The 7,892-nt window shown below is 39.5% G+C and overlaps 1 long non-coding RNA gene across 1 annotated transcript in view; it reads left to right on the top strand.

Annotated features, from left to right (window-relative positions):
- LOC138365874 (uncharacterized) overlaps positions 1–3,876 on the top strand; it is a 471,205-nt gene extending 467,329 nt beyond the window's left edge. The window contains exon 4 of the long non-coding RNA XR_011229060.1: positions 2,142–3,876. This is a non-coding gene — a long non-coding RNA (uncharacterized lncRNA). The remainder of the gene's footprint in view (positions 1–2,141) is intronic.
- The last annotated feature ends 4,016 nt before the right edge of the window (positions 3,877–7,892 follow it).

Here is a 7,892-nt window from a genome sequence, read left to right as displayed (position 1 = left end):
TATATATATATATATATATATATATAAATATATATATATATATATATATATATATATATATATATATATATATATATATATATATACATATATATATACCGAAAACCATTGACACCATTTTCGGTTAGGTAGCCGAAAAAGTTGGGTTAGGTTAGGTTAGGTTAGGTTAGGTAGGTTAGGTAGTCGAAAAAACATTTGTTCAGATTACCACGGATTCCTTTTCCCAAACAGCCTACCTTAATTTACTCCGACAGTTGATGCTTTGCTCATGTCGCATGTTTAATTTTGCGTTGCTGTGTTCAGTATGTTTGTTCATTTTTCCTTGCCTTACGTCATTAAGTAAAGTCAGCCAGGATGTGCTATTTGCAGAGTTACTAATTAAATTATTAAGTAAAGTCAGCCAGGATGTGCTATTTGCAGAGTTACTATGTAATTATTAAGTAGAGTCAGCCAGGATGTGCTGTTTGCAGAGTTCCTAAGTAAATTATTAAGTAAAGTCAGCCAGGATGTGCTATTTGCAGAGTTACTAAGTAAATTATTAAGTAAAGTCAGCCAGGATGTGCTATTTGCAGAGTTCCTAAGTAAATTATTAAGTAAAGTCAGCCAGGATGTGTTATTTGCAGAGTTACTAAGTAAATTATTAAGTAAAGTCAGCCAGGATGTGCTATTTGCAGAGTTACTATGTAAATTATTAAGTAAAGTCAGCCAGGTGTGCTATTTGCAGAGTTACTAAGTAAATTATTAAGTAAAGTCAGCCAGGATGTGCTATTTGCAGAGTTACTAATTACTAGTCTTTTGCTGGGCTACCTTTATGCTTCTCCCCTTCCTGTCTAGGTATGGCTAGCGGTGCGCGAGCCGCGTCTTATCGGTTGCCCCCCCCCCCCCTCTGGTTCCCTGTTTACTCGGTCTCTCCCGCTTACTTCCGCATTCTTCCAAACCATTCTACGTTATCGCCTCTCGCTTTTGGGCCTATGTCCTTTCTCAGACCGGGTTGTGTGCCGTCCAGCGCGCCTCGGCGACGTTATCTTCTCTTCGGCCCTCTGTCATTTCCGCCCCCCCCCCCCAGCCGTGAGGGCTCGCCTGTGGGAAACGTCCCCTTGGTTCCTCCTACGTCTGCGTGTCTGTTAAATTTGTTATTGTTGGACTCGCAATTTGATTTGTATTTATTACGGCAAATTTTTCTCCCGCAATTTACTCTTTGTTTAAGTTTCACGTTCAATTTGTTATTAAGGGACTATCAATTAGGATTTGTATTAATCGGGTGGGCCCCCCCCCCACAATTTTTTTTTCCTCCGGTTATTTCGTCCTATTACACTCGTTTCCCTCATTATATATTCTGAATATTGTACATTATTTGACCACCCATTCTTCATCGTATCGACAGTACATTAAGTTACATTTGGATGCTACCGAGAAGTTTAGCATGGCCTCGCGCACGGTGTCATGCAAAAAACTGGCCATTCGGCCTTCCTTTCGGCAAGTCAAGCCAGTCAGTTAGCATGACGTCGGCCAGCTTGTGGTTGGCCAGCGCAGCCAGCATGCTGTTGGCCATACGGTCGCTAACGTTTTTGGCCATCCGGCCTTCTGGGCTATTTTACTCTTCTTGTTCCTTCGCCATTGTTGTTTCCTACTACGTAATAGTATTCTATTTAATTTTACCTCATCTATCATTAGGTTAGGGGCCCTTACCTCCAACCGCTATTCCTTCCACTGCGCTCTGCCCGCTTGGCGCTCAACGCCGGCTTCTTCTGTTCCCTTTATTCGCAGCCACGACAAGCCGGAACTTCCCCCCCCTCCACACCCTACTGCGGCGAGGAAGAGAACGCGAGCCGGATATTCCTCTGATCACCATTACAACGCACGCAGCGGTGTCGGGATGCAGCCGCCCAGGGCCTACGTTAATACTATTATCTTTCCTTTATTTGCTGGACTATATGGCAGTATTAATATTATTCCGTATCGTTACTGTCATTCCAGTATTATTTTATTAAAATATAAATTGTTATTATGGTTTGGCGTTGCTTTCTTAATTTCTTCCATTCTGCGGCACTTGCCGTCATCGGTTATTTACGATATTACATTGTATTCTTCATTGTACGATTATTCACGACATTGTATTCTTATTATTATCCTTATTACAGTTACTGAATGGCAGCTCCCTGCCGTCGATTTCACTTTGCTCCTGTTCTAAAGATGTTGCCGAAGTTCACGGCGTACTAGCCGCGGCTCGCAGACGCTCATTGACAACACAAGACTACACTCAGCGGCCACTTAAGGCAGACTCCTTGGCTTCTATCCAGCCCAATCACCCGTCTGGAGGCAGAGATGGGATAGAGACCAAGGGTAATGTTCCCCGCTCACATTCTACATCCGCTTAGGACACAAGCATGTTATAGATTTGGCTTTAAGAATTGGTTCTTATTCCATTTTATTGTTTATGTATATGTTGCTTAGTTGTTATACCCGTTCTTGGTATATGTATTGTTTATATTCAAGATTTATAGTGTTCCGTATTACCCTGTTATAGTTGCTTTGTGCTTCCTTCCTGTTCTCCTACTGGTTTTCTCCCACCTTTGCTCTTAGCAAAGGTACTTCCCCCTTCCGTTTGCTGGAAGATTCTTAGAATTGTTAGCCCCCTTCATTGCTACAGTATAATTATTCGGATGCTCTTTATTCATCCAGGATTGTTAATTAAGGTTTCTCTTAATTCCTGCTGCCGGGCTCCCTCCCCCGTTTTTCGTCTCCGTATTGGTTCAGCTAGGGTTTCCCTCTCGTCTGTGCTCTTGCCTGTCACGATAACACTGCACGCCGCTTCTGCCCACCCTTACTGCCTTATATCTTTCAGCCCGGGGGAGGTGAGCTACGCGACAAAAAATCGACGCACGCTCCGACTGGACCAGGTATCGCTGACATGGTCAGGAATCAACACTCTTCGGATCCTACAAGCACAGATCCTACAAGCGCTCCTGTCACCAGGCGAGATTTCTCCAGGATCCTACGCGCTGCCCTCTCGGCGCTAGGCTTGACTTCAGATGACTACGCTCCGCACACAGCTGTCTCGGGACGGGCTCGCCACATCAGAAATAATGGCAGACGGCAGGCGGAAGAGTAGTGCTCACTTCGTACGTCAGACGGGACGTTGTTGCTCTGCTACTTTGAGTGCCTCACGCGGCCATCAGGCACTCGCCCTTCGGGGGGGGGGGGAGGGGGGTCCGGCCGCTGGCCTGCGGTGGGGGTGCAGCGCCGGTCCCCAAGTGTCCCGCTGTCCGCAGCTAATACTTTACCCAGTCTAGGTGCTAGTAAGCCCTACTTGTAGTCACACCCCCTTCTCCTTATCCATTAGGTCTTTTACGGCCTCTTGGCCGGGTACATTACGTGTTATGTGGTCTCTCACTTATTAGTTATTCTTTGTGTCCTGCCTGTTATATCCTAGTGTTATATAATTACTACACATTTGCACTCGGCCTTAATTCTAGTACCAGTTAACCTTTAGGTTTCTGCAGAATTAGTTTCCATGTCACTATAGGCTAAGGTCTCATACTTACTACGGGTGTACCTTTTAAGTTAAATCTAGTCCTCGGACTTGGAATTGTTACTGTTAATTCTTACTTTATATATTTACTTTATATATTTTAATATAAACGTTATATATTTACTTAATTTATATTTGAAACTTTATATATTTACATGTTCAATATTAAGTTTAATATAATATCAACTTTGTTATAAGCCTATAATATAAACCGTGTTTAATATAAACTTTATATAATTACTTATTTTATATTTGAACTTTATATATTTACATATTCTGCAGAATTTAATCTACAATAAACTTTAACGCCCCATACTGCCAGTATCTTTCTCCCCCTGGTCAGAAAACTTGGCTTATTAGGCAAATCGGGCCTTGCAAAGTAGGCCGAGAAGTGCGTTCTGGCTACTAGGTACGACATATATATATATATATATATATATATATATATATATATATATATATATATATATATATATATATATATATATATATATATATATATATATATATATATATATGACAATGTCAGACCACGGAGGAAAAATGAAACAGGAAATTTCCTTAAGTACTTTCGTATATTAAATACATCTTCAGAAGGTCCTTCTGAAGATGTATTTAATATACGAAAGTACTTAAGGAAATTTCCTGTTTCATTTTTCCTCCGTGGTCTGACATTGTCACATTCTTAATCACGTGTTTATTTTCGTGATATACACACACACATATATATATATATATATATATATATATATATATATATATATATATATATATATATATATATATATATATATATATATATATATATATTATTAAATATGACCGAAAAAGTAAGATTAATAATTCTAACACGAATTTTCTCAATCTTTCATACATTACGCTTCACTGTTGGAGGTAAATCAAAAATCAATTCTCCAAAATTCATTTTTATTTCTAGTCTGACGCGACACGGGCGCGTTTCGTAAAACTTATTACATTTTCAAAGACTTTAGTTCACAAATACACAACTGAATCGTATCTCCGATTTTATATCTACATTTGAGTGAGGTGGGAGGGGTGATGTGGCATTAACACAAGACAGAACAAGAGGGGATATTAATAGGGTATTAAAAGTATCAACACAAGACAGAACACAAACAATGGGTATTGAATAGAAGTGTTTGTAGAAAGCCTATTGGTCCATATTTCTTGATGCTTCTATATTGGAGCGGAGTCTTGAGGTGGGTAGAATATAGTTGTGCAATAATTGGCTGTTGATTGCTGGTGTTGACTTCTTGATGTGTAGTGCCTCGCAAACGTCAAGCCGCCTGCTATCGCTGTATCTATCGATGATTTCTGTGTTGTTTACTAGGATTTCTCTGGCGATGGTTTGGTTGTGGGAAGAGATTATATGTTCCTTAATGGAGCCCTGTTGCTTATGCATCGTTAAACGCCTAGAAAGAGATGTTGTTGTCTTGCCTATATACTGGTTTTTTTGGAGCTTACAGTCCCCAAGTGGGCATTTGAAGGCATAGACGACGTTAGTCTCTTTTAAAGCGTTCTGTTTTGTGTCTGGAGAGTTTCTCATGAGAAGGCTGGCCGTTTTTCTGGTTTTATAGTAAATCGTAAGTTGTATCCTCTGATTTTTGTCTGTAGGGATAACGTTTCTATTAACAATATCTTTCAGGACCCTTTCCTCCGTTTTATGAGCTGTGGAAAAGAAGTTCCTGTAAAATAGTCTAATAGGGGGTATAGGTGTTGTGTTAGTTGTCTCTTCAGAGGTTGCATGGCTTTTCACTTTCCTTCTTTTGATGTCTTCGATGAAACCATTGGAGAAGCCGTTATTGACTAGGACCTGCCTTACCCTACAGAGTTCTTCGTCGACTTGCTTCCATTCTTCCAGTTTGCAAACAGGACACCTAGGGGAGAACCCATGGCGACCCCATCTACTTGCTTATACATGTCCTGTTTGCAAACTTTTACATGGGTACCATCGAGCAAAAAGTCTTAGTCGACATGAACTTGAAACCGGCCATATACTGCAGGTATGTTGACGACATTTTTACACAGGTACCTGATGTCAGACATCTGCAGGAGCTGAAGGAGGCATTTGAGCAGAGTTCCGTGCTGCGTTTCACTTACGAGATGGAAAAGGATGGGAAGCTGCCCTTTCTAGATGTAACAGTCATGGAAAAGGGCGGAGGTTTCCACACTGCAGTCTACACTAAGGAAACAAACATAGGAATGTGCCTAAATGCCAACAGCGACTGCCCTGACAGGTACAAGAGGAGTGTTGTTAACGCATATGTCGACCGTGCTCTCAGCCACAGCTCAGAATGGAAGCAAGTCGACGAAGAACTCTGTAGGGTAAGGCAGGTCCTAGTCAATAACGGCTTCTCCAATGGTTTCATCGAAGACATCATAAGAAGGAAAGTGAAAAGCCATGCAACCTCTGAAGAGACAACTAACACAACACCTATACCCCCTATTAGACTATTTTACAGGAACTTCTTTTCCACAGCTCATAAAACGGAGGAAAGGGTCCTGAAAGATATTGTTAATAGAAACGTTATCCCTACAGACAAAAATCAGAGGATACAACTTAAGATTTACTATAAAACCAGAAAAACGGCCAGCCTTCTCATGAGAAACTCTCCAGACACAAAACAGAACGCTTTAAAAGAGACTAACGTCGTCTATGCCTTCAAATGCCCACTTGGGGACTGTAAGCTCCAAAAAAACCAGTATATAGGCAAGACAACAACATCTCTTTCTAGGCGTTTAACGATGCATAAGCAACAGGGCTCCATTAAGGAACATATAATCTCTTCCCACAACCAAACCATCGCCAGAGAAATCCTAGTAAACAACACAGAAATCATCGATAGATACAGCGATAGCAGGCGGCTTGACGTTTGCGAGGCACTACACATCAAGAAGTCAACACCAGCAATCAACAGCCAATTATTGCACAACTATATTCTACCCACCTCAAGACTCCGCTCCAATATAGAAGCATCAAGAAATATGGACCAATAGGCTTTCTACAAACACTTCTATTCAATACCCATTGTTTGTGTTCTGTCTTGTGTTGATACTTTTAATACCCTATTAATATCCCCTCTTGTTCTGTCTTGTGTTAATGCCACATCACCCCTCCCACCTCACTCAAATGTAGATATAAAATCGGAGATACGATTCAGTTGTGTATTTGTGAACTAAAGTCTTTGGAAATGTAATAAGTTTTACGAAACGCGCCCGTGTCGCGTCAGACTAGAAATAAAAATGAATTTTGGAGAATTGATTTTTGATTTACCTCCAACAGTGAAGCGTAATGTACGAAAGATTGAGAAAATTCGTGTTAGAATTATTAATCTTACTTTTTCGGTCATATTTAATAATATATGTCTACAGGAAAGACTGCTACCAAAATATACTAATATATATATATATATATATATATATATATATATATATATATATATATATATATATATATATATATATATATATATATATATGTCGTACCTAGTAGCCAGAACTCACTTCTCAGCCTACTATTCAAGGCCCGATTTGCCTAATAAGCCAAGTTTTCCTGAAATAATATATTTACTATAATTTTTTTCTTATGAAATGATAAAGCAACCCTTTTCTCTATGTATGAGGTCAATTTTTTTTTATTGGAGTTAAAATTAACATAGATATATGACCGAACCTAACCAACCCTACCTAACCTAACCTAACCTATATTTATAGGTAAGGTTAGGTTAGGTAGCCAAAAAAAGCTAGGTTAGGTTAGGTTAGGTAGGTTAGGTAGACGAAAAAACATTAATTCATGAAAACTTGGCTTATTAGGCAAATCGGGCCTTGAATAGTAGGCTGAGAAGTGCGTTCTGGCTATTAGGTACGACATATATATATATATGTCGTACCTAGTAGCCAGAACTCACTTTTTGGCCTACTATGCAAGGCCCGATTTGCCTAATAAGCCAAGTTTTCCTGAATTAATATATTTTTTCTAATTTTTTTCTTATGAAATGATAAAGCTACCCATTTCATTATGTATGAGGTCAATTTTTTTTTATTGGAGTTAAAATTAACGTAGATATATGACCGAACCTAACCAACCCTACCTAACCTAACCTAACCTATCTTTATAGGTTAGGTTTGGTTAGGTAGCCCAAAAAGGTAGGTTAGGTTAGGTTAGGTAGGTTAGGTAGTCGAAAAACAATTTATTCATGAAAACTTGGCTTATTAGGCAAATCGGGCCTTGCATAATAGGCTGAGAAGTGAGTTCTGGCTACTAGGTACGACATATATATATATATATATATATATATATATATATATATATATATATATGTCGTACCTAGTAGCCAGA

The sequence above is a fragment of the Procambarus clarkii genome, chromosome 18, assembly GCF_040958095.1.
Source record: "Procambarus clarkii isolate CNS0578487 chromosome 18, FALCON_Pclarkii_2.0, whole genome shotgun sequence".
Classification (NCBI taxonomy): Eukaryota; Metazoa; Arthropoda; class Malacostraca; order Decapoda; family Cambaridae; genus Procambarus; species Procambarus clarkii.
Note: the sequence above shows the minus strand (reverse complement) of the source record. Positions and strands in the feature narration are given on the sequence as shown.